This window comes from Uloborus diversus, unplaced genomic scaffold (assembly GCF_026930045.1).
Source record: "Uloborus diversus isolate 005 unplaced genomic scaffold, Udiv.v.3.1 scaffold_900, whole genome shotgun sequence".
Lineage (NCBI taxonomy): Eukaryota > Metazoa > Arthropoda > Arachnida > Araneae > Uloboridae > Uloborus > Uloborus diversus.
Genome location: NW_026559122.1, coordinates 40,599 through 68,555, shown reverse-complemented (window position 1 = coordinate 68,555; position 27,957 = coordinate 40,599). Strand labels below are relative to the sequence as shown.

At 36.0% G+C, this 27,957-nt stretch overlaps 1 long non-coding RNA gene across 1 annotated transcript in view; it reads left to right on the top strand.

Moving 5' to 3' along the window:
* Positions 1 to 628: 628 nt before the first annotated feature.
* Positions 629 to 27,957, top strand: part of LOC129234005 (uncharacterized) — a 43,068-nt gene continuing 15,739 nt past the window's right edge. Inside the window, exons 1-3 of the long non-coding RNA XR_008581515.1 lie at positions 629 to 1,356; positions 3,155 to 3,245; positions 19,817 to 19,913. This is a non-coding gene — a long non-coding RNA (uncharacterized LOC129234005). The remainder of the gene's footprint in view (positions 1,357 to 3,154; positions 3,246 to 19,816; positions 19,914 to 27,957) is intronic.

Below are 27,957 nucleotides of genomic sequence, written 5' to 3'. Positions count from 1 at the left end.
ATCTTTTCAAAATATATTCTTTATTAACAGCTTAAACCGCTCTAAACACTGCATTTTATTTAATATGCAATGCTTTTCGGGTAGGGCAAAGAAAGGAAACCATTATCATCGGTAACATAAATCAGGGAAATTTAGTGAACTTAATCAGGGAAAAGTCAGGGAACTTTTTTTTCCGGTTCCTGTCGCCACCCTGCAAGAGACTGTTATAGTATATAACACGCAATTAGTTGTGCTATTAATGTCAAAACACCTATACCTGAATACCCATTTCAAAGGGTTTGTTCAGATCTTTTCGAGTTTAATAAAAAAATATATTTTGCTATCTCAGATAGTTATTCCGGGTTCTACGACTTTCAAAAATTGAAAAGTCCTACTTCTTATGACTGCATAAAAGTTTTAAAAAGGTGGTTTTCTGTACACGGAATTCCCGAAGTCTTGGAATCAGATAATGGACCCCAATTTTCTTCCAGACCTTTCAAAGCATTTCTAAAAGACTGGGATATAAAAGAGAAACCTCCAGTCCATATCATGGTCAATCGAATGGCTTAGCAGAAAGAGCTGTTCAAGCAGCAAAAACTGTTCTTCAAAAACGTTATAAAAATAACACAGACATTGCTTTAGCTCTGGTAAATATCCGTAACACCCCAAGAGAAAACAATCTCATGTCCACCAATCAACGCTTAATGAGCAGAAAAACCAGATCACTTCTGCCCACTACTAAAGAAGCTCTAATGCCAAAAGTTGTTGAAAATGCGTCTGCATTACCGGAAGCAGCACGGATGAAAAATTCGCTAATCGACGTACAAAAGATTCCGCTTATACAAGCAGTCCTGGTGATCACGTCAGAGTGCAAAAAGATCATAAAAGATGGATCGGAGGAGAGGTAGAAAAAATGGTCAATCCAAGATCCGCTATCATTAAAAGTGGAGAGCAAGTATTCCGGCGAAACACTATTCAAGTCGCCCCAACATTAGCAGACCTTCCTGTTTCCCAGAAAAGTTTTGTTGACTTTAAGTTCGACAAGTCACCTGCAGAAGTCCATTCATTGCCCCCACCTCCAGTAACTTCACCAGCTCTAAGACACACCTCACCAACAAAACTCTCCAAACCTTCTCCCAAACTTGTCGAAACCAAATCGGGCCGCATTGTCAGGCCACCTAATAGACTGGACTTATAAACTCTCTTTAATTGTTTCTTGTAATATTGTATGTTCTGTGTTTTTTTTTATTTTTACAGGGGAAGATGTCGCATACGTCACACTTGTGCCTATTGAACATGTGACAGTTGTGTCTCTACACAGTCGGCAGTTACCTCCCGCGTAGTGTGTGATCGTCCGTAGTCAAATAAACATGTCTGGTTTGTATCCGCCTCGAGTCATTGTATTACTCACATCGCTACACTATGGTTTATGTATGGTACTTTTTCTTTCTGCTTACTCAAACAAAACTGAAATCAGAGAACCAGTATGCGAAGAATGCAAAACATTCAGCTACCCAGGGATGAATAAAACAACATAACGCTCGAAAGGCTTTGAGTTTCGGCGGATCTACCCGTTTTAGGGGACACTGAAACCATTTTAGCAGTTTTTGGAAAATTGTTCGTTTCAGCAGTTCAAATATTGTGATTGTATCTGAATACGAGTGAACACTTATTATTTATTTTATTTATTGGTTTTCTGCGGGCTCTCTAATACAAAGAGTAATGCAAAGAATCGAAACTCATTATGAGAAAAAAAGTATATTAAAGAAAATAATGCTAAATGGTTTTGGGAACATATCACTATTGGTGCCATTTTCTGCCGTTGAATGTGACTGCTGTATCTCAAAGGTGATGCAGGGACTCGCACAAAACTTATTGTACAACTTGACTCTTAATGGAAACTTGCGCTGATTGAATATTGGTTTCAAACGCTCCAAATGAAGTAGTGCAATTATTAGGTTTTCTTTTTAAGTATCTCTTGCACAGTCGGGCATTTCTTATCTGTTAAGTGAGGCTCCCATATAGCAAAAAATTGCTCACAGATTTACATAGAAATTATGCAGTTGGACTCCAATGAGGACTTCTGATATCCAGGTTTTTACTCTACATGTAAAGATAGTGCAGCGATTCAAACGAAATTCAGCATTCTGATGAACCTGAATGGGATCTGGAGTTAATCAAGTTTAAAGCTCGTCGAGCGGAGTAGAACATTCAATGATAGAATGTTCTTCTCTTTAAGCATGAATGCTATTTAAGAAGTTCTCCCCAAAGAAACGAGCAGAACTGGTACTGATGAATACTCATCAAGGCTAGTTGTGATTTTATTTGAATTAATAAAATACCTTGATATTTATTAGTAAGATCAGTGTCTAACTAAAGGTCTTTAATGTGTATTACCTAGGCTGGTTCTACATGTTACATTTAAAAGTTAGTATTATTTTGTATACATTATTTATGTTTACAAACCTAATAAAATTCTTAGATATGTATCGAAAGTGCAAAATGTTCTTGGATAATCGTAACCTTCTTAAATCCAACAGTTCCTTAAATGTATATGCATTACCAGGTCCTGATTAACGCACGGTCCGGCGGGTCCGCGGACCTGGGCACCACAAATTTAGGGGCACTAAAATAGCCTAGATTAACTTCCTTCTTTCCTTTTTTTTTTCTGTTAAAGTGAACGTTCCTTTTCAGCTTTGAAAAGAATCAAAAATCGTTTGAGAAGCTGCGTTTCTCAGGATAATTTACAGGCGTTTTTCTTATTGACCATTGAAAATTTTGACACACCAAAATTAGATTTCGATGATGTGATCGACACATTTGCCTCTGTTAAATCCAAAGCCTTTTTAAAGCTTAATGTCAGAATTAGTTTTTTTTTTTTTTGCTATTTTTGCAGTTTTAAAATGTTTTTTAATTCATTTTCACCTTAAGGTGAGGCAATTTTAACTATGATTAGTATGTTGACTATCAAGTGTTTGGTATTCCAATCCCAGGTTTTTGTAGTAATGTGTAGGTTTCTAGTGTATTAGGTTTCTAGTATAAAACATTGACTTTGAAATTGTGCTGATTTTCTCATGCGGGGGGGCACCAATTTTTACTCAGGACCTGGGCACCAGTTTGTCTTGATCGGGCCCTGTGCGTTACAAACTTTCTTATTTTTATCATTTTATTTCAGCATCAAAATTCCGAAGTTACCAAAATCGGCCGAGTTATCAGCTGCCTCATCAGTGAAAGAAAAACCTGGTATCGTTTAAGTTTTCTAACAGGTAAGTTCCATTTTTTCCACTCACATGCATGTTTTGCCCCACTGCTTAGGATACTGCAATAAGTCAGTTTCAGAAATACTGTATTCCTTAACTGTTTTTAAAACATAGTAGCAGTGAATAGAGTATTTATTTTTCTTTTCCTTTTTGTATTTTTTTGTAAATTCCTTTCCTCAAATGCTCATGACAATTTCAAATCTAATTCGAAAATATAAAAAAAAGTATACATAAAAATCAATGAGACTTGTATATAATGAGCATTAATTAAAAAACGGACTTTTCCCTTCCCATTTCATCTTGCCAATGGAATTTAATGATGCAGCAAGAAAGTAAAAGACAATATCTGCAAAGGAAAAATTTTTAAATCTCAGATTACAGGAAAACCTAAAAACAAAACAAAAAAAAAAAAAAAAAAAAACGGAATTTTATTCATACATATTGGAGAAAAAGGCAACAGATATTTCTTCTCAATGGTTTCCTTCACACTACAAATTTTAATAAAAACATTGCTCAACAATGACAGTGATCAACAATAAACTTCTGATTGCAGGCTTACTTACATTTTAACGTTAGTTTAAAAAAAACAGTTATAATTCACGTTCTAATTACCTTCGAACAGTGGATCAAATTTTTATCAAATGCAGGAAAATAAAGGGTTTCAGTGAATATTTTATTCTAATTTTTTGGAGCATTTTTTTTTTTTTTTTTGCCCTCACAATATGTATAAAAAACAAATATCATTTTTAGGTCCTATAATTAAAACTCGAACAGTACCGTACTCTTTTGGCGTTAAAAACGCCCCTAGGTTATTTCACGGGTGACAGAGTACCTCCCTGCCAAAAGTCTGTCAAGATCTGACGTAAACTGTGGAATTGTATGAGAAACATGCACACATATATACGCTTGGGTTGGCCGAAAAAAGGATATTACCGAGAAGCAACTTCTAATAGCAAAAAAAAGTTGTGTATTGCCATCTTAAATATGGGGGAAAATAGTTTTAAGAAAAAAAATATAATTTATATCTTCAGATCGTGCATTGGCAGCAAAGTTTGAAAAAAGGTAAAAAATGGTCAATTTTCAAATATTTTTATAAAAATCCAGATGTTCGAAATTTTTGTTCCAATCGCGTTTAAATATTTATATTTTTTTTAATCATCGTTTAATACAGATGTTCTCAAACTTATTTTGCCTAACGCGCACTTCGAGAATTATTTTCTCGCTCCCCCCCCCCCCATTTTTTTTTTACTTTACTACGTCTTAAGAATCGCAATTGCAGTCATTATTTTAATGATTAAATTATGTGTGTCATGTGAAAATAAGACTTTCTGATGAGGGTAATGTAAAATACCATTTTGTAATATTAGGAAAACTTTTATTCATGTTATTAAAACAAACATTACAATTTGAATTTTAAAACTAATCGAATGTGAAGGATGAATTTTATGATTTTCAACAAGTTTGTTAATATCAGGCTCGAATTTGATTAAAACAGGCGTAAGTCACTGCGTTTGGTAATCTGCAACCGAGTTCTCTTTTTAGTTAACAACGTTGCCACAGCACTAAATCCACGTTCACACAAATACGATGTTGGGAATGCTGTCAAAAATCATTGAACGTTGAACCACAATCCATGGTACAATTGCGGGTTTGGCTTTTGTAGCCAAAATTCTTGGTATCCATTTTTGAATTTTATTTTTATTTCCTCGTTCGTTATCAGTTCGATGAGTTTGTTAACTACCACTTCGGTAGCGAGAAGATTGAATTACGGTTGCGTGCATAAAATAAAAAAACTATATTTCCTTGGGTAATCCATTTATTCAGTCATCCTCGTGGCTCACAAGGTACCAATGTTCCTCGTGCATTTTTTATTCTCATAACAACGACCCCGTTACACTGGCAGTCAAGATACAAATCATCGATGAGAACAATTTGGTTATAAAAAATAAAATATATAAAATGAATTCTAATAATTATACAAATACTTAAAATAATTCAATTTTTACATCACATAACACATTCCATATTTTAAAATATTTATTATTGATGTTTACTATTTTATAATTAAATTTATGAACAGATAAGATTTTAAAATCGATTGCAAGTTTCATTTCATCTCATGCAATTCCTTTTGACTGGTGCAGCCATCTAGCGGGACTTATAATAACTTTTCTTGTTGGATTTATATTATTGATTTGTCCCAACATTACTCCCTTGCCAGTAACTAAGTTACGATACCTAAGTTAAACTGACAAGAAATTTTAACAAGATGATCTAATCGAGTTGCACAAAATATTTCATTCTTTCATTAGTTTCACTAAAAATGTATTTCTGAACATAAAATTAAATTTTACACTATATACAGTATTAAATGAGCATTACTAACTAAATTTTAAATCACAAAATGTCAAAAAAAAAAGGAAAATAGGTTGTACATTGGAAGTGAAGTATTTTGCCTTTACATCTTGACATTAAAGTATTATATCAACTTAATAACATTAATAAATTCTATCTTGCATGTGGCTTAATTTTAATATGAGACTCACTACAAAATAAACTTGAGCACAATAAGATTGGTAGTACTGAACAAGAAATCATTTGTTTGTACATTTATGATACTTTGCCTAGGTTAAAATAACTGAATATATTCCTGTACATATTTACAAAACAAATTGAATTAATATTACAAAAATTATCTGAACACACTGCAGACAAAATGTTAATGATTAAGATGAAATTCAGTAAGGTATGAAAAATAAGGTCAACAATTAAACACAAAGTGATTGCAAGCTACTGTGATAAATGTTGAAGTTTATGCTCAATAGTAAAAGACATTGGATTAATGAAATTCATGACAAGAATAATTTAAATCCTTCATGTTTCAAAAAGCACTTGTATATGAAAGTAACATTTAAAAAAAAAAATTAAAAGCATGACAACCCTAAATGCAATAACAGATGGTTGTTTTTGAGAAAACTTAACTGTAAATATTCATAATGTCGTTAATAAGAGGTGTACTGATAAGATAATATACATAGATAAATGACGAGGAACTAACATTTTAAATATATATAAACGTATAATAATAATTGCAATATGTGATACAGTGATAATTAGTATAAACAATAATTTAAAAAAATATGCATGTGCACAAATTTATGTCTGAAACCTCACAGGAAGTCTCACTTTCCTACCACAACGAGCGTTTGTTGGGAGCTTTAAGTTGGTTGTTTCAGAAGGGTTATCACTTTGTTCAGGACAACCAGGTTCATCATATGTAGGTTTGCTATTGATTAAGTTTGGGATGCTTTCTTCCTTCAGTAGGTATGCTGGTTTACACCTATCAATAGAGATGTTGGCAGCCTTTCCTTTGATCTGTAAGGAGAAATACTTGTCATGTCTTTCTAAGACTGGAAATGGGCCACTATAAGCAGGCTCTAGAGGCTTCTTCACTCTGTCTACACGCACGAAAACATGAGAACAGGACTGTAGATCCTTGTGCACAAAAATAGTAGATTGGTTGGCACTTTTTGATTTCCTAGGTTTTAAAGAAGCCATATGTTGTTGTAGCTTATTCACAAAGCTGTCAGGTTCTGGATGACAAGTTGGTTCATCAAAGAACTCACCTGGCAGTCTGATGTCTGTTCCATATAACATTTGAGCCAAAGAGTAGTTTGCATCGTCTCGGATAGCAGCTCTGAGGCCTAGAAGAACTGTGGGTAAAACTTCAGTCCACCGTACATTATTATGAGCTTTGAGTGCAGATTTCATGGTGCGATGGAAACGTTCAATTTTGCCTTGACATTGTGGGTGATAGGGGGTAGTGTGTGAAATCTTAGCACCACAGATAGATGCTAAATTATGTAGCAACTCTGATCTGAATTGGCTACCCCGGTCTGTGACTATTTGACTAGGAGCCCCAAATCTACACACCCAATGCTCATAGAAAGCTCTAGCCACAACTTCTGCAGTTATGCTTTCTATTGGAACTACTTCCACCCAACAGGAGAATCTGTCAATGCATGTTAGACAGTAGGTTTTGCCTTCAGATGGTGACAACGGGCCAACAAGGTCAATGTGGCAGACGCTGAATCTTGCATCAGGCTCTTGGTACACTCCGAATTCTGATTTAGTGTGTCTCGTTACCTTGCTTTTTTGGCAATTCAGGCATGCTCGAGCCCATTCTGCAACTTCTTTTTTTAATCCGGGCCAAACAAACCTGGCAGTCATCTGTTTAACACTCGATTTTATGCCAGGATGACAAAACCCATGAAAGTGGTTGTACAGGTGCTTCCTGAATGCTTTGGGTAGGTACGGACGGATCTTATTTTGAGACACGTCACACCATAATATTTTGCCAGATGGAAGGACATATTCTTTAAATGAAAGTGAGGACGTTTTATCCTGCATCAGATTTTGTAACTCTGGGTCACTTTCTTGCTTTTTTGCTATTTCTTCATAGTCGACCATCGACACTTCTTGAATTCTGGAGAGGGTATCGGCTACCACGTTATTTTTTCCACTGATATGCTTGATATCAGTGGTAAACTGGGAGATGTACTGTAGTTGACGCAGCTGCCGAGGAGATGCCTTCTCGTTTTTTTGCTTAAAGGCAAAGGTCAGAGGGTTATGGTCAGTGAAGACCTGAAACTCTCGGCCTTCGAGCATATACTGGAATTTTTTTACAGATAGATAAACACCTAACAACTCACGATCATAGGTGCTGTATGATTGCTGTGTCTCATTCATCTTCTTGGAGTAGAAGGCAATGGGTTTCCAATTCCCATCTTCTAGTTGCTCGAGAACTGAACCAATTGCCCAATCTGATGCATCCGTATACAACGACAATGGACAATCAGGTTTAGGGAAGCTTAACAGGGCAGTATTGGCCAGATCTTGCTTGCACTTCTCAAACTGGTGTTTCGCTTCTTCAGTCCAAGGAACTTTTCGTTTGTCTTTTTTCTTCGCCCCTTTCAGGAATTCATGCATAAGTGCTTGGTTTTTTGCAGCGTCTTTAAGGTATCTTCGGTAGAAGTTTAGCATGCCAAGAAAGGTTCGTAGCTCTTGGAGGGTGTCAGGTAATTTATAATTTAGAATAGCTTCAACCTTCTCCGGAAGAGGGCGGGAACCAACTGGTGTAATTAGGTATCCTAAAAATTCGATTTCCTTTACCCCGAACACAGATTTTGCGACATTGATGCACATACCATACTTGTCCAACCTTTCAAACACCAACTTCAGGTGCTGTTGATGTTCCTCGTCAGATGACGAGGCAATTAATACATCGTCCAAGTATGCGAACAAAAAGTCAAGTCCTTGAAAGACCTCATTTATAAAACGTTGAAAGCTTGAAGGGGCATTTTTAAGGCCGAAGCTCATGACATTGAACTCAAACAATCCAAAAGGAGTGATGATTGCTGTCTTGGGCTTGTCTTCTTCGACTATGGGGATCTGATAGTATGCTTTAAAAAGGTCAAGCTTCGAGAAGATTGATTTTCCTCCTAATATGAAGTGAAAATCTTCTATACGTGGTATTGGATACCGATCAGGAATTGTCTGTGCATTTAATCTCCGATAGTCTCCGCATGGTCTGAGAGTTCCGTCTTTTTTAGTTACAATATGTAAAGGACTAGCCCAGGGTGATTGTGATGGCCTGATGATGTTGTTTTCCAACATGAATTGAAATTCTTGTTTTGCAAGGTGCAATTTTTTAGCATCAAGTTGTCTTGCTCGAGAAAATACAGGGGGTCCTTTAGTAGCTATGAAATGCTGCACGTTATGTTTGACATTTTTATTTATTAAATTGGGCTTGGTTATATTAGGATATTGCTTTAACAGGTCTGAATACTTTACGGTGTCAGTTAAAGTGCCTATTATATTTTCTGTAGAAACAGACAGTACTGCACTACGAATTGTTAAATTTGTGACGCTATCAATTAGTCGTTTGCCATGTATATCAATAAGCAATTTAAATTTATTCAAAAAATCGGCACCTAATATGCCTTTGCTTACTTTGGCTACGATAAAAGGCCACTGGAATGGGCGTCTCAGTCCTAGGTCAAGAGTGAGAACTTTTATTCCGAATGTTGGAATTTCAGTTCCGTTAGCTGCATACAGCTTATAAGTGGAAGAACCCTTAGTACCCAAATCGGCAGGTAAAAGGGAAACGTCCGCTCCACTATCGACCAAAAATCTAAGTCCAGATTTCTTGTCTTTCACGAACAGTCTGAAGTTGCGACAATCATTTTCATACTTGGCAGCAGAGCTTGCCGCGGATTCCACTGCATCCTTTAGTTTTCCGATTGCTTCCAGCTGCATGGAGGCTTGCATTTGTCTGGTAGACACTGCTTCCCAAACCGATAATGATAGAAGCAAAATTTCCCATTAGGATCAAAACGTCTCTTTGATCGAGATCGGTTTCGTCTCCCGTTGTTTTGGCTACGATGGGGACTGCGATGTCTGGCTTGAAGGCTTAAACTGGCGATCTGATGTTCCAATGAGGAAATTTTCGCTAGTAGTGTGTCATATGGCGGTGGTGTTGGCGCTTCAACTTTTGCTAACTCGCAGCTAGGGGTCATTTCTGCGATCCTGTCAGCCATTGCTGCAAGTTTCTCCGTGCTTTCCTCGCTGACTATAAGAATATTTTTTATTCTGTCAGGCATTTTCTCTAACCATAAGGTGCGAAGCACTTTATCGGAAATGTCCTCTGCATCTCCAAGAGATCGCATGCGGCGGAGTAATTGACTGGGTTTCATATCACCCAACTCCAGTCCATTAACCAATCGCTGAATTCTTTTAGTTTCACTTTCCTTGAAAGTGCTCAGCAGTCTTTCTTTCGCCGCTGTATACTTATTGGCTGTATCATCTTTGATGATATCCCAAATGTTCTCTATAAACTTGGGTTCGAGCTGAGCGACGAGGTAATTAAAACGAGTTTCCTCGCTGGAGATTCCACTTATCTTAAATTGGGCCTCGACAGTGAAAAACCACATCTCTGGCTTTTCCACCCAAAACGGAGGAATTTTCACACTAACTTTGTTAGCTTCCATGGCTGAGATGACCGTTTGCGGTTGGGTTTGATCTTCAGGCGTCGTCATTTTATAACTTAAGATTGGAAATTACATAAAGAGAAAGTCCAAGGGTCACCAATGTTAACTACCACTTCGGTAGCGAGAAGATTGAATTACGGTTGCGTGCATAAAATAAAAAAACTATATTTCCTTGGGTAATCCATTTATTCAGTCATCCTCGTGGCTCACAAGGTACCAATGTTCCTCGTGCATTTTTTATTCTCATAACAACGACCCCGTTACACTGGCAGTCAAGATACAAATCATCGATGAGAACAATTTGGTTATAAAAAATAAAATATATAAAATGAATTCTAATAATTATACAAATACTTAAAATAATTCAATTTTTACATCACATAACACATTCCATATTTTAAAATATTTATTATTGATGTTTACTATTTTATAATTAAATTTATGAACAGATAAGATTTTAAAATCGATTGCAAGTTTCATTTCATCTCATGCAATTCCTTTTGACTGGTGCAGCCATCTAGCGGGACTTATAATAACTTTTCTTGTTGGATTTATATTATTGATTTGTCCCAACAAGTTCTTCCTCCAGCTGGGGTGATCCTGCTGTGTTGACATTTGAAAAAGGATCCAACACTCACTCCGGTATTTTCAATTTTGAAATGTCCTGGAATCGTTCTCCGAAATGACTGTGGAGGTTCTCCAAATGTTGGCAGTAAACAAGCAAGTCGTCGTCGTTGAACGATACTGCTGACAAATTAGGGAAATTGAGAAACTCACGTCTGCCGATATTATTCTTGTATAAGCGCAATTTGGCTACAAAAGCAGCAATGACATTTTTTGTTTTAATCAAATTCAAGTCGTTACCTTGAAGTTGGAGATTGACATCATTAAATAATTTATACAGGTCTGTCAAGTACGCAGTATCATTCTTTGCAGTGATGAGGTTGTCGTGCAATTCTATGTCTTTGTTTTCCTAGAACTCTATCACAGAGTCAAATAGATTGTAAAATCGAGTCAGACAGTTACCTCTTGATAAGCAACTCACTCCTGTGTGCTATAGCAATCGGTCGAAATCTCCATCATTAGCAACACGAAGCTGATTAAATAATCTGTCATTTAAAGCGCTTTTTCGGATTTTATCGGCCGCTTTGATGATGTATTGCAGTGATTGAGAGAGGCGCTCACTCAAATTTTTCGCAACCGAATGTTGTCTATGAATGACGCAATGTACAGCGAACACACCTGGAATTTTATTTTTTAAGTGCGCCATGAAGCCTTTGTAACGTCCGGTCACAGCCGGAGCGCCATCCATAGCAGCTGATATAATATTCTTCAGTGGAATTTCTTTCTCATCAGAAAATTTTTCCAGTGTATTACATACGGTTCTTCCTTTTGTATCCGTCTCTAAATTTGCTTACTTTTGGTAAACTTACATTTGGGTAAAAAACTGGCTGACCGGAAGGAAACAAAGGGTAGTTGTAAGGGGAAATTATTCTAATTGGAGTGAGGTTTTAAGCGGAGTTCCTCAAGGATCAGTGTTAGGGCCTGTTTTGTTCATTGTTTTTATGAACGATATTCACAAAAATATTTCTGGGAACATGAATTGTTTTGCTGATGATGTCAAAGTTATGGGGACTGTAGAAAATGAAGAGCAAGCAAAACAGCTGCTAGAGGATCTACATCATATTACGGAGTGTGCTGATAAATGGGGTATGGCTGTTAATGTTGGGAAATGTCAAGTGCTACATTTAGGGCATGGAAATAAGTGTACAAGTTATTATTTGCAAGGTTCAGTCATTAGTCAGGCAGACAAAGTTACTGATCTGGGGGTCTTAATAAGTCAGGATTTAAAGTTTAGCCAACAGTGCAGCATTGCTAGTAACAAGGCCAATAAGATGCTTGGGTTTATCAATAGATTTATTTCAAACAAATCTAAAGAAGTTCTTCTGCCCTTATATAGAAGTTTGGTAAGACTTCATTTGGATATATGCTGTTCAATTTTGGTCTCCTTATCTTAAGAAAGACATCAATGTATTGGAAAGGGTTCAAAGGCGGGCTACAAGGCTAATAAGTGGACTTTCCCACTTAGATTATGATTCCAGGCTTAGAAGGCTAAAAATGTACAGTCTTGAGCAAAGAAGAGACCGAGGGGACATGATTCAGCTTTTTAAATTTATTAAAACGAAAGATGTTACTGGGCTAAAGTTTAGCACTGAAAACAGGACAAGGGGTCATTGTTTTAAGGTATTTAAATCTTAGGTATATTCCATGTAATGTAGTTTAAGATTCAGAGTCGAAATCTCAACCTTTGAACTACATGGTGGCAAGGTTGATAATTTGAAATTGAGCCAAAGTTCGTGGTGTAGTTTGACTTGGGTCAGAAAACTCGTGGTTCTAACCAACTTGCTTAATTATACCGTCTAAAAGATGAGAATTGGGGAAAAAAGGGGGACTCATTTTTCAGTATCAGTTACTATCTGTAAGCCACGAGTCAAAAAACTTTGAAACATAGATGTAGTTACACTCCATATAGTGCAGTTTTATGTCCAAATTAGAAATTAATGGCACCTTAAAAAGTTTTAATTAAGTGACCTCAAAGTTGTTAATTTAAGAGAAAGATCAACGAGTTCGTAATACATGAATCGGTAACTTTTAACAACAGTTTTATGCTCCATGTGATGTTATTTTAGTTTCAGGTTAAAAATCTATGAAACTTAAAAAATTTCCTTAATCAAACAATCAAAATATTGGTATTATTTTTAAATGTAGGTTCAAGTTTCAAGATCAGTTTTACACTATTCACTATAAATCAGTTACTTTGAGTAACCGCTGTAATTGTACTCCATGCCGTCTAGTTTTAGATTCAAGTTAGGAACTCATGGCAAATTGCTAAATTAAATGGCCGTAAAGTTGATGATTTTGTAATCAATATTAATTTTTAAAAAATGTGTATTTGATAAGTGTTTACTTAAGAATAGTGAACCATTTCTAATTAAAATGCGCTTCTAATTAAGATCAAACCTAATATGAAACTTATTTCCTTGAGGAAGAAGATAAAATGAAGTAAAATAAATTCTCTGAGAGATAAGTGCATTAGAATCATAAGAAATCTGTGAAATTTCTTATGCGTAAGATCTTTGTATCGCTCTTTCTTTTTTGTTCTATTTATATTTTTACTTTTGTGGGTTAATTCATTTATTTTTGAAATTTTATTACATAGTTGTTTCTATGCAAGATCATTATGTAATTATATACTCAGCTCTAAAATGTAGTACTTAATAAAAAGTAAATTATGACTATTTTAAAGTCAAAAATAACAAAAGAAGCAGATGAATTGAGCACAATGTTATATCATGCAGTGCGATGTACTGTGATAAAAAAAAATCAATTTTTAAAAACAATTAAAAGTTCTATGAGTGTGTATGGTTGGGTCCAAAGCTGCATTTAGAGTATAATTGCAGCTGTGTCCCGAAGTTTTGCCTTGTGACTTAAGAGTAATTAATTTTAAGCTACATCTTTCATACTGAAATCATCATTTTTGAGACTGGGTCATTCAATGATCAATTACTACTGACTAGACCATCACCTGTAAGAGAACCCGATATTTAACTAGTTAGAATCTGAAAAATGTTATTTTTTCATAAGTCAAATTTTATTTAAAAATTCATAAAAATATGATCGCCTTGAGATCCCAACTTGAAACTTTGCACAGGGCTCCCAAATGGTCCGCTTTTCCCGCCAAAGTCCATTTTTTAGGGCTAAGTCCACTTTAGACCGCTTTTTAACATTTTAGTCTTATTAGTCCGCTATTATATTGTTTTTACTTAATCAGATTTTAAAAGTTTTCCATTGTGTTAAAAGATACTGTACACTCAAACACGCAGCCGCGGCGCCTTAAACTGACTTTCCCGTATTATTTCGCTTCAGATTGACGTTATTAATCCTCCTTCAACCGCTGCAGCATGGAAATCCATAAAAAAGAGGTATACAAAATACAAAAGTGACGACCAGCAACAGGCTCTGGGCCCAGCTAGACTGGTCCTAGTCAATTTACAATCCCCTGTGAAGATCAATCGCCCTCTTACAACTATCTACTCCCTTGCTCATTACCAACTCTTCCGGTAAACTGTTCCAAGGTTCCACTACCCTGCTATAATAATAATTTTTCCTAATATCCATGTTAGCCTGAGATTTAAATAGCTTAAAACAATGACCTCTTGTCCTGTTGTCAGTGCTTAACTTCAGCCCTGTAACATCTTTCATTTTAATAAATTTAAACAACTGAATCATGTCCCCTCGGTCTCTTCTTTGCTCAAGACTGTACATTTTTAACCTTCTACGCCTGGAATCATAGACTAAGTGAAAAAGTCCACTTATTAGCCTTGTAGCCCGCCTTTGAACCCTTTCCAATACATTAATGTCTTTCTTAAGATAAGGAGACCAAAACTGAACAGCATACTCCAAATGGGGTCTTACCAAACTTCTATATAAGGGCAGAAGAAATTCTTTAGATTTATTTGAAATAGATCTATTGATAAACCCAAACAGCTTATTGGCTTTGTTGCTAGCAATGCTGCACTGTTGGCTAAACTTTAAATCCTGACTTATTAAGACCCCCAGATCAGTAACTTTGTCTGCCTGACTAATGACTGAACCTTGCAAATAATAACTTGTACACTTATTTCCATGCCCTAAATGTAGCACTTGACATTTCCCAACATTAACAGCCATACCCCATTTATCAGCACACTCCGTAATATGATGTAGATCCTCTTGCAGCTGTTTTGCTTGCTCTTCATTTTCTACAGTCCCCATAACTTTGACATCATCAGCAAAACAATTCATGTTCCCAGAAATATTTTTGTGAATATCGTTCATAAAAACAATGAACAAAACAGGCCCTAACACTGATCCTTGAGGAACTCCGCTTAAAACCTCACTCCAATTAGAATAATTTCCCCTTACAACTACCGTTTGTTTCCTTCCGGTCAGCCAGTTTTTTACCCAAATGTAAGTTTTCCCTCCTATTCCTATATCAGCTAATTTGCTAAGTAGAGCAACATGCGGTACCTTATTGAAAGCTTTTTGAAAATCAATGTAAACAACATCTACAGGCTTCTTATTGTCCAAAGCTATGGTAACTTTGTCATAGAAATGTAAAAAATTAGTTGCACAAGATTTACCTTTCCTGAAACCATACTGAAAACTAGTCAGTAGATTATTAGTCTCTAGAAAATTTACTATCTTAATTTTTATCAATGTTTCAAAAATTTTGCAAACCACAGAAGTTAGACTCACTGGTGTATAATTGCCCGCACTCCCTTTAGACCCTTTCTTGAAGAGCGGTGTAATGTTAGCCAGCTTCCAGTCCTCTGGCACTGTCCCCGAGTTATAAGAAGCATTGAAAATATTTACGATTACATCTGCTAATTCCTCCGCACATTCAACTAAAATTTTTGGATAAATATTATCAGGTCCCGGAGCCTTAGTCTCTTTATTTTTTTCCAAATGAAGTAAAACGTCATCCCTGGAAAATACAAAGTCCTCAAGCTGTACTATAGCTTGTGTCTTGTTGGTGTCAACTGTTGAGATACAGTTATCGTTAAAAACACTCGAAAAAAAGTTATTAAGAACATTAGCAGTATCACTATCGTCCTGAATTAAAATTCCGTGCTTATTAACCAGTGGCCCAATATGACTATTTCGAACTTTCCCCGAATTAGCGTATGCAAAAAACCTCTTGGGATTCCTGTTTATGTTATCTGCCAGTCTTTGCTCCAACTCTCTTTTCTGAATCCGTACCAAATACTTAAATTTACGCCTTGCCTTACAATATTGGAGCCTATCTGCACTGTGACCAGTTTCTCTAAACCTATGAAAAGCAGCTTGCTTGTCATTTAGAGCGTCTTTAGATTCCCTGGAGAACCACATTGGCCAAATTTTAGTGTTGACACCCTTTCTCCTAAAAGGAACATGATCCCCAACCGGTTTTGCTAGCTTTTCCTTAAACTCTGCCCACTGAAGATTCACATTGCTATTGTCCAATCCAGAAGAAAAAACTGCTTTCAAACTCTGCCTAAGTGCCACAAAATCAGTATTTCTGAAATTGGGCACAAACCTAAAATTCTCTACTTTGTGCGTATCAAATTTAATCCCAAACCTAATACTGTTGTGGTCACTGTCTCCAATGTATTCCCCTACACATAACCCCTGAACAGAACCTTCCATATCACAGAAAACTAGATCAAAAATCACGTCCTGTCGAGTACCCTGAGTTACAATTTGATCTAAAAAAGTCACCAATTACTTTCAAAAATTCCTCTTCTCTGCTATTAATATGGTAAAAATTATTCCAATCATTTCCTGGAAAATTAAAATCTCCCATTATGATGACTGACCCCTTGCTTGAAATGTCACTAATAATACTAAACATCTGTTCATCTTGACCCTGGCTTAGGTTGGGTGGCCTATCAATGTTCCCTAAACGTAGTTTATTGCCCTTATTGCTCATCAACTCCAGCCAAATCATATCAATCTCAGTAGGTTTATCATTAATTACCAATTCATTGCAAGTTAAAGTGTCTCTGACATAAAATAAAGCCCCACCACCTCTTTTACATACTCTATCTTGTCTAAACAAATTATACCCAGCAATAGATAATAAATCATCATCACTTTCGGTAGCCCATGTCTCGGTAACTCCAATAATATCCAACCTCTCGTCTATTGTTATGCTTTTCAATTCTTTCATCTTGTTCCTAATACTACGAGCATTTGTATAAAAAACCTTAAGTAAGCCCATCTTGCCTTTATTTAATGCTGCGCGATTATTTGAATCCCAACTGTTGAAATCTTTTCTCTTACTAGCCACTCTATTTCCGTTTCTACTAAAATCCCAATAGTTAGTACCCATTCGAATTCTGCTCCTTAAAACATGCCCCCCATTCCAACTTAGTTTTTTGATTCTGAATCCCCTAAAACCAAACCACTAACCATTTTGACCCCCGTAGAGCACAGATGCAGGCCATCCCTAGCAATCGAATCGCGTTTACATTTACTCCACACATCAACAAACCTGATACTACGCTTAACGCAAATTTCCTTGAGTTCCAGGTTCATAGAAATTAGCGTTAAGCATAGTATCAAAAAGTTCATACCACTGGAAGTCCATACTTTAAACTTGGCACACATAACAACGAAGGCAACAACATCCATGTGTCGGATGTTCAGACGAGTTGAAAACGTCCACTCGTGGGCGGCAGACCAAAATCCATGGTCAATCAATCCCAGGACCACCCATGGCACAGAAACAGGCAGCAAAAGAAATTATTTGCCCAGCTTCAAGCAAAAGAGGAAGCATCCACTAGCAGAGGATGCGTCATTGTATAGTGGATTCAATCCAGTCCGACCGGCTCCGCAATTGGGTATGTGCCAGACGAACCTTCTGGCCCTGTTAGGCCTAATACTTAAAAGAAACATTAATTCTTCAAATTTATATTCCTAAAAAAAAAACTCCTTGGGGATTTCTATACGCTCGGGGTTTACACACAGCAATCTTTCAACGACATTTAAAGCAGGAATGTATTTCTAGGGTAGTTTGAGTGAACAAGTAAGTTTTAAACAATTAAAATACATTCTAGCTTTTTATGAATCTCTCCAAGAACCAAAATAAATGGCTTTCGCCAACACTTCAAATAAGTGTGCAGGTGCATGTTTCACGGACATTTGTTCCTTTCTTTAAAATTTAAATTATAAAACCATTGAAGCATAATTTTTAAAGATATTATTTACACGTGGCTTCATTCCTCTAGTAGTAGTTTAGTTCAAATATTATACAGCCCCAGCACTCCCTTAGCACACGTTAACATTTTCTAAGTTAATAATATTTAATTTCACAAAAACAGTTGACGCTTTACCCATTAATCAGTAAATGTTCCTCTTTTACACTCCGCTTGTAGAATGGGTTATTAAACTGGTTAGGGAGTCGGTAGGTAGGGTGTTTTTTAGAATGAGACAAGATATGGATTAATGTGAAAACCCTTATGCTCGCGATCCTCAATGCAAAAATTGAGTCACTAGTAAGGTTTCCAATCCCGATCCGGAATCCCGCGGGATCTCGTATGATATTTAGGGGGATTAATCCGGCAGGATTTCCAATTCCACAATGTTTTTTCGATGCAAAGTTTTTCCAACATTTGGTTTGTGTATTAGGAATTAGGCATTTCCAGTGATTATTTTTTTAATTAGAAAATGTTTCAAAATACTACTGCTATATTTGATTGAACCCACAATCTCGTTTGTAGTTTCAAATAATAGAGAGACTACTGTATTTGACTACTCCCAAGCCTGTTTTTATGCGGTGGATAGGGACCGCATAAGAACATAGCATAAAAAGAAAATTGTTCGAAACTTCACGAGTAGCTTTAAAAAGTTGTTTCCGCAACACAGTTAAAATGTATTTTTAATGCGGTAGATAGGGACGGCATAAAAAGTTTCACACAGAAAATAACCCAAAAACTTGCAGAATTGTAATAGTCTTTCGAAATCAAAATAAACCACAGTGAAGGAGCTTTACAATATATCCAAGATAGTATGCATTGATAATCTATTCATTTTTCGCACATATCTCTACTCTGTAGCTTAATTCAGTAATCTAAGGGTAAATACTGGAATTCAAGTAAGACCTAAACCGTTTATAATAGTATATAGGGCTAAACAACATTTAATCTTACGCCTTGTGAAAATCCTATTGAATGCATTCTTTTCTGAGAGGCAGATTGTACGTTCATTCACTTTCCAATAGTTCTCTCTTTAGGCTCATCGAATTGAACTTGTTTTAGTTGTTAATAACTATATTGTAACGGATCCGGTGTGACTTCCAACTTTCTTGAAAGGACGACACAGTTCTTGAAAAAAACACAGGAAATTTATTTACACTAAGTACGGGAAAGATCGTTAACAACTGCTAAATTAATCATCAGCAATTAAGCAAATATCACTCAACACCATAAACTCAATGGTTACACACGTATTTACTTCCAAATACGAAAAACAACACAGCAAAATGCCTCGCGATAAACAGAGCTAATACACTCTCAGTACAAATTCGCCATCGAAACTGACTTTTTATCTTGCGTAATGGCTTTTTATACACATCGAATGAGAACTCTCAAATATTCCACGAGATTAACGAAAATCGTAGACGGTTCTACCTCTGCCTTATTTCTTCCCATTCACAAATTTTATCATTCAGAAATGAGGGGATTGTATACTTCAGCCGAATGTACAGGGACTGTATATTCAGTACAAGAAACTATTTACAGGTTATGTTGCTACAATAGTTTTAGATAAAAGATAATTTATGAAACGCCTCATTTAGCTAGACCACAACAAATTAATCACAAAAATAATTACTATATTACTATTTACAGAATTTGTAACAATATATCAGTAGCTGCTAAAGCTGGTTTTCGCTGGCTAATTGAGTATAAGCTTGAACTCTATATTCTGATCTTTCTATTTTCACAGCTGGGACTTTTACTGTGATGCAGTCCCGAAAATGTCTTCCCACTCAGAACCAGAGTTGTCACACAAACACCAAGTCTGTTCTTTGGAGATAAATGCAGTAAGTTGATTTTTCTCTTTTTTATAGTTTGAGGAAAATGTATAATGTTTTATCCCTGGTAACAGAAAGAGCATGATTTTGAAATGTCCCTCGTAGATTTCTAAGAAGGTCTTCACTCTGCTTTCTCCAAATCAGAAATAACAATGAAAGAGAACTTTTAATGGACAATAACCTGCTTAAGTTTTCATTTTGTATCTAACTATAGTATAGTTTTAAAACAAAAGAACGTCAAGTGCATAAACAGATTACTGCAGACACGAAAATGAAATTGAAATTGCCTTTTTCATTTTAGTGGCTTAGTCTTCCTCAATTTGAATTCTTTCTTGTTTAAGTTGCGTACCTGTTATAAAGCTTTTGCTCTTTGTTTGAATTCCTTTTGGTTCTTTACTGGTTTATACTTTTTTCATTAGTGTTCCGTTAATCCGCTATTTTTACTTTCTAATTTGCTTGATTATTTGCATCTTTGCTTTTTGTCGGGTGCCTTTTCATCCATAAGCACACTTATGGATGAAAAGGCACCCTAGTGGGAGATTCCAGAGGTAAAGGGGAAAGTTATTGCTGAGGCGACTGACTGGGAAACAAAGGGTATAATTTTGGGAGATTCAATGGTGCGTGAGGTGGGAAAGTCAATAGGCAGAGTTAGACGTAAGGTGGCTAGATGTTGTTTGCTAGGGGCTCGGGTGAGAGATGTAAATAGGGTTGCTGAAAAGAAGGGGGTATTTAATAAAGAGGATGTAGTTACTTTGTGGGTGGGAACTAACGATGTAGGCCATAGTAACAATGATGAGTTTACAAAGGAATGGGATTCCCTGTTGGACAAAGCAACCAACTGTTCGGCAAATGTCCAAGTGGTTGGTTTGCTTCCCAGGTATGGAGTGCATAGGAGTTGGTTAAACCAACGGGCTAGGTGTATGAACCTGGTACTCAAGGAAATTTGCGTTAAGCATAGTATCAGGTTTATTGATGTGTGGAGTAGATGTAAACGAGATTGGATTGCTAGGGATGGCCTACATCTGAGCTCTACAGGGGTCAAAATGGTTAGTGGTTTGGTTTTAGAGGCTTCAGAATCAAAAAACTAAGTTGGAATGGGGGGCATGGTTTAAGGAGCAGAATTCGAAAGGGTACTAACTATCGGGATTTTAGGAGAAACGGAAATAGGGTGGCTAATAAGAGAAAAGATTTTAACACTTGGGATTCAAACAATCCTGCAGCATTAAATAAAAGTAAGATGGGCTTACTTAAGGTTTTTTATACAAATGCTCGTAGTATTAGGAACAAGATGGAAGAATTGAAAAGCATAATTATAGACGAGAGGTTGGATATTATTGGAGTTACCGAAACATGGGCTACCGAAAGTGATGATGATTTATTATCTATTGCTGGGTATAATTTGTTTAGACAAGATAGAGTATGTAAAAGAGGTGGTGGGGTTTTATTTTATGTCAGAGACACTTTAATTTGCAATGAATTGGTAATTAATGATAAACCTAATGAGATTGATATGATTTGGATGGAGTTGATTAGTAATAAGGGCAAAAAACTACGTTTGGGGAATATTTATAGGCCACCCAACTTAAGCCAGGGTCAAGACGAACACATGTTTAGTATTATTAGTGACATTTCTAGCAAGGGGTCAGTCATCATAATGGGAGATATTAATTTTCCAGGAATTGATTGGAATAATTTTTACCATAGTAATAGCAGAGAAGAGGAATTTTTCAAAGTAATTGGTGACTGTTTCTTAGATCAAATTGTAACTCAGGGTACTCGACAGGACGCGATTTTAGATCTAGTTTTCTGCGACATGGAAGGCTCTGTTCAGGGGTTATGTGTAGGGGAACACATTGGAGATAGTGACCACAACAGTATTAGGTTTGGGACTAAATTTGATACGCACAAAGTAGAGAATTTTAGGTTTGTGCCCAATTTCAGAAATACTGACTTTGTGGCACTTCGGCAGAGTTTGAAAGCAGTTTTTTCTTCTGGATTGGACAATAGAGATGTGAATCTTCAGTGGGCAGAGTTTAAGGAAAATCTAGCGAATACGGTTAGGGATCATGTTCCTTTTAGGAGAAAGGGTGTCAACACTAAAATTTGGCCAATGTGGTTCTCCAGGGAAACTAAAGACGCTCTAAATTACAAGCAAGCTGCTTTTCATAGGTTTAGAGAAACAGGTCACAGTGCAGATAGGCTCCAATATTGTAAGGCAAGGCGTAAATTTAAGTATTTGGTACGGATTCAGAAAAGAGAGTTGGAGCATAGACTGGCAGATAACATAAACAGGAATCCCAAGAGGTTTTTCGCATACGCTAATTCGGGGAAAGTTCGAAATAGTCATATTGGGCCACTGGTTGATGAGCACGGAATTTTAATTCAGGACGATAGTGATATTGCTAATGTTCTTAATAACTTTTTTTCGAGTGTTTTTAACGATAACTGTATCTCAACAGTTGACACCTACAAGACACAAGCTATAGTACAGCTTGAGGACTTTGTATTTTCCAGGGATGACGTTTTACTTCATTTAGAAAAAAATAAAGAGACTAAGGCTCCGGGACCTGATAATATTTATCCAAAAATTTTAGTTGAATGTGCGGAGGAATTAGCAGATGTAATCGTAAATATTTTCAATGCTTCTTATAACTCGGGGACAGTGCCAGAGGACTGGAAGCTGGCTAACATTACACCGCTCTTCAAGAAAGGGTCTAAAGGGAGTGCGGGAAATTATAGACCTATGAGTCTAACTTCGGTGGTTTGCGAAATTTTTGAAATATTGATGAAAATTAAGATAGTAAATTTTCTAGAGACTAATAATAAATTGATTAGTTTTCAGTGCGGTTTCAGGAAAAGTAAATCTTGTGCAACTAATTTTTTACATTTTTATAACAAAGTTACCATGGCTTTGGACAATGAGAAGCCTGTAGATGTTGTTTACATTGATTTTCAAAAAGCTTTCCATAAGGTACCGCATGTTGCTCTACTTAGCAAATTAGCCGATATAGGAATAGGAGGGAAAACTTACATTTGGGTAAAAAACTGGCTGACCGGAAGGAAACAAAGGGTAGTTGTAAGGGGAAATTATTCTAATTGGAGTGAGGTCTTAAGCGGGGTTCCTCAAGGATCAGTGTTAGGGCCTGTTTTGTTCATTGTCTTTATGAACGATATTCACAAAAATATTTCTGGGAACATGAATTGTTTTGCTGATGATGTCAAAGTTATGGGGAGTAGAAAATGAAGAACAAGCAAATCAGCTGCAAGAGGATCTAGATCATATTACGGAGTGGGCTGTTAAATGGGGTATGGCTGTTAATGTTGGGAAATGTCAAGAGCTACATTTAGGGCATGGATATAAGTGTACAAGTTATTATTTGTAAGGTTCAGTCATTAGTCAGGCAGATAAAATTACTGATCTGGGGGTCCTAATAAGTCAGGATTTAAAGTTAAGCCAACAGTGCAGCATTGCTAGCAACAAAGCCAATAAGCTGTTTGGGTTTATCAATAGATCTATTTCAAATAAATCTAAAGAAGTTCTTCTGCCCTTATATAGAAGTTTGGTAAGACCCCATTTGGAGTATGCTGTTCAGTTTTGGTCTCCTTATCTTAAGAAAGACATCAATGTATTGGAAAGGGTTCAAAGGCGAGCTACAAGGCTAATAAACCCTATATTAGTGTTGCTATATTAGTGTGTGCCAAATATTAGTGTTGACACCCTTTCTCCTAAAAGGAACATGATCCCTAACCGTATTCGCTAGATTTTCCTTAAACTCTGCCCACTGAAGATTCACATCTCTATTGTCCAATCCAGAAGAAAAAACTGCTTTCAAACTCTGCCGAAGTGCCACAAAGTCAGTATTTCTGAAATTGGGCACAAACCTAAAATTCTCTACTTTGTGCGTATCAAATTTAATCCCAAACCTAATACTGTTGTGGTCACTGTCTCCAATGTGTTCCCCTACACATAACCCCTGAACAGAGCCTTCCATGTCGCAGAAAACTAGATCTAAAATCACGTCCTGTCGAGTACCCTGAGTTACAATTTGATATAAGAAACAGTCACCAATTACTTTCAAAAATTCCTCTTCGCTGCTATTACTATGGTAAAAATTATTCCAATCATTTCCTGGAAAATTAAAATCTCCCATTATGATGACTGACCCCTTGCTTGAAATGTCACTAATAATACTAAACATCTGTTCATCTTGACCCTGGCTTAAGTTGAGTGGCCTATAAATGTTCCCTAAACGTAGTTTATTTCACTTATTGCTCATCAACTCCAGCCAAATCATATCAATCTCAGTAGGTTTATCATTAATTACCAATTCATTGCAAATTAAAGTGTCTCTGACATAAAATAAAGCCCCACCACCTCTTTTACATACTCTATCTTGTCTAAACAAATTATACCCAGCAATAGATAATAAATCATCATCACTTTCGGTAGCCCATGTCTCGGTAACTCCAATAATATCCAACCTCTCGTCTATAATTATGCTTTTCAATTCTTTCATCTTGTTCCTAATACTACGAGCATTTGTATAAAAAACCTTAAGTAAGCCCATCTTACTTTTATATAATGCTGCACGATTATTTGAATCCCAACTGTTAAAATCTTTTCTCTTATTAGCCACCCTATTTCCGTTTCTACTAAATTCCAAATAGTTAATACCCTTTCGAATTCTGCTCCTAAAACCATGCCCCCATTCCAACTTAGTTTTTTGATTCTGAAGCCTCTAAAACCAAACCACTAACCATTTTGACCCCTGTAGATCTCAGGTGCAGGCCATCCCTAGCAATCCAATCGCATTTACATTTACTCCACACATCATCAAACCTGATACTATGCTTAACGCAAATTTCCTTGAGTACCAGGTTCATACACCTAGCCCATTGGTTTAACCAACTCTTATGCACTCCATACCTGGGAAGCAAACCAACCACTTGGACATTTGCCGAACAGTTGGTTGCTTTGTCCAACAGGGAATCCCATTCCTTTCTAAACTCATCGTTGTTACTATGGCCTACATCGTTAGTTCCCACCCACAAAGTAATTTCATCCTCTTTATTAAATACCACCTTCTTTTCAGCAACCTTATTTACATCTCTCACCCGAGCCCCTGACAAACAACATCTAGCCACCTTACGTCTAACTCTGCCTATTGAGTTTCCCACCTCACGCAGCATTGAATCCCCAAAAATTATACCCTTAGTTTCCCAGTCTGTCACCTCAGGAATAGCTTTAACCTTTACCTCTGGAATTTTCCCACTATCTAACCCACAGCTAATGCCCACCTCCTTTTTACTAACTTCCTCTACCTCTGGAATATTCCCACTATCTAACACACAGCTAATGCCCACCTCCTTTTTACTAACTTCCCCCTTTCCCTCTGGAGTGTTTACCCCATCTACACTCCTACAGCCTAATGCTAACTCACCCTCCAAAGTAAGCATCCTAACTCTGATTTCTGAGAGTTCAACACAGTTAGTGCAAATGAAATCTTTCTCAGACTCATCCTTTCCCTTAAACAAGCAGAACATCTGACATAGGTCACAAGAAATCCACTTGTCCCCTTTACCACTTTTAACCTCCTTCATTATGCATATAACCCCCATTGTAGCTCAAAATGATACACTTAAAAGTCAATATAAAAATGCAAAATTTAAGAAATAAAACTAATTATTAGAATTAGAAAGCATTGGAAGAAAAAGGTACAAAAATTACAAAATCCTTAGACAAGCAGTACTTAGACTTAGCAGCAGACTGTTAAGCACTCAGGCTTAACAACAAGAAATTAGCACATTTTAGGCTTAGTTTGGGGGAAGAGTTATGACGTCGAATCGCGGAGCAGGGTGCTACCGATATTTCTCGGAATTTCAGCCTCAGGTTTGCAATAACGAATGAACTTTCCGATCTCGGATCTCGATAACTCGAATATTCATCTCAAAGTTTTTATTGGATCCCAAGCTCTTGAAACTGTTTCAATCCTTTTGCATCTTGTAAATATTTTGATGTTTATGACAATAGGAAGTCATTTTGACATATACTACTTTAGATTAGCTTATTTTTCGTTTAATTTCGATAATTAACGAAGGAATTAGTTTAGAAACCATCACAACATTGAATTTACTCGCATTTCGCGGAAAACTGATTCTCGCGTTTGAAATTTCAATCCTTTTGCATCTTGTAAACATTTTGATGTTTATGACAATAGGAAGTTCTTTTGACATGTACAACTTTAGATTAACTTATTTTTCGTTTTATTTCAATAATTAACGAAGGAATTATTTTGGAAATCATGGCAACATTGAACTTACTTGGACTTCGCGAAAAATGAGTTTTAGTGTTTGAAATTTCAATATTTGAATCTTTTTGCATCATGAAAATATTAAAATATTTTGCCCAATCGAATGTTATTTTCCCAAATGCTATCTTAGATTAGCATGTTTTGTGTTTAATTTAGTAGAAAATAAATAAATTTATTTTATGGAAAGTATGCCAAAATTGAATTTGCTTCGTAAAAATTTGCTTATCCGAGCTTTCAATCGTTTTGCATCTAATAAATATTTTTATATTTTTGGCAATTTGAAGTTTTTTTGACATGCTGCATTAGATTAACTCGTTTTATTTTTTATTTAAATAACTAAATAATTAATTCAAGTCAAAATGTATCATTATGCCTATTTAGTTCTAAAGAGGCTGCCTTAAGTGCTGAACTAAGTGCCCCCCCCCCCCCCCAATGTTGTGCACTCTTATTAATGGATAAAAAAATCAGTTTAACGTGATAAAAGAATTGTATCTCATTATTGTAGTTAATTAACGAATATAGCAGCTGGCAACTAATTTGCCTTTAGGTACTTCATGGGTTTAACTATGAGTAGTCCTCCCAAGGTCCTCTTTTTGATTCTAACTGGTCCTCTTTAGTCTCCTTTTTGATTGAAAATGGTCCTCTTTAGTCTCCTTTTTGATTGAAAATGGTCCTCTTTTACCCTTTTCTGAAGCTAAAAAAATGTGTTGGGAACCCTGTTTGCACAAATGAACATAAAATACACAAAAATTTTTGAGATTTTTTTTTTAAATTCATTACCCCTTTTCCGAGAAATTTAAAATTAAAAAATTCATTTTTTAAAAATTAAAAGTTTTCTGAAATTTGTCATGTTGCATATCCCATTAAACAGCGTTTAATGTGCTTTAAAGTGCTTTTTACCAAAGCTTTCTATCTATGTTTGGTGCTGAGTTATCGTCCATTTTATGTTCCAGCATCCATGAAAAAATGAGGGTTTTTCGAAAAATCAAAGTGTCATAAATAAAAAAATAATAGAAATAAAAATCTAAAAATTTGGACCTTGGATTACCTCAAAGGGTACAATTGATGAGCCAAATTTCAAAGAAATACGAAAAGGTGAGGGAAAAACTTTGGATCACTTGACATGGAATGACCCGACCATTAACTTAAATTGATTAGATCCCACGAGTTTCTGACCTCAGTCTAAAACTATACCACGTTGAGTATAATTACAGCTGTTACTCAAAGTACTGTTTCATGCCTTTCAGAGTCATCAACCAAAAACTGACTGTTTGTTTTAAATTAACATCTTTAAAACCATGTAATTTAAAAAGTTGATTAGATGCTATGGGTTTCCATCCTGGAACTAATACTACACCACTTTACCTATAATTACAACTGAGTCACAAAATTATTTACCCGGAGCGCACAGAGTTATAGACCATGCTACTTGACCTTCGTTTTTTAAAGCATCAACTTGTAGATCGTTTAACTACAAAAGCCAAAAGGTTTTTTTTTCTTTTTAAATTTCTACAATTAAGATAGAATACAAACTAAGAAATAAGAAAAAAAACGAGCTTATGTGTGCATCACATGACTTTCTTTTACGTCAATTTAATGATAGTAGTGCCTTGGATTCAGCAAAAAAACACTTTAAATATTTTTACCCCAAGTTCTTTGCAAACCAGAGCAAAAAAAAAAAAAAATGTTTATACAGATTGGCAAAATTGGTTGGTAAAATTCTCAATGTTTGACATTTTAGT